This window comes from Sapajus apella, unplaced genomic scaffold (assembly GCF_009761245.1).
Source record: "Sapajus apella isolate SASKATOON/1434 unplaced genomic scaffold, GSC_monkey_1.0 scaffold21, whole genome shotgun sequence".
In the NCBI taxonomy this organism is placed as follows: Eukaryota; Metazoa; Chordata; class Mammalia; order Primates; family Cebidae; genus Sapajus; species Sapajus apella.
In genome coordinates, this window is record NW_022436961.1 from 12656344 (window position 1) to 12656599 (window position 256).

Sequence of the window (256 nt, forward strand, 5' to 3'; positions counted from 1 at the left end):
TGTTTATTTTGGAGTGCAGTGGTGCGATCTCAGCTCACTGCAACCTCAGCTTCCTGAGTTCAAGCAATTTGTGTGCCTCAGCTTCCTGAATAGCTGGGACTATGGGTGCGTGCCACCATCCCCAGCTAATTTTTTTGTATTTTTTAGTAGAAATGGAGTTTCACCGTGTTGGCCAGGCTGGTCTTGTACTCCTGACCTCAGGTGATCCACCCATCTCAGCCTCCAAAAATGCTGAGATTACAGGTGTGAGCCACTG

The 256-nt window shown here is 48.4% G+C and overlaps 1 protein-coding gene across 2 annotated transcripts in view; it reads left to right on the forward strand.

The window, feature by feature from the left end:
• The window catches only part of GSR (glutathione-disulfide reductase), a 67809-nt gene that overhangs the window by 36750 nt on the left and 30803 nt on the right, over positions 1-256 (forward strand). The gene's annotated exons all lie outside the window — the stretch shown is intronic.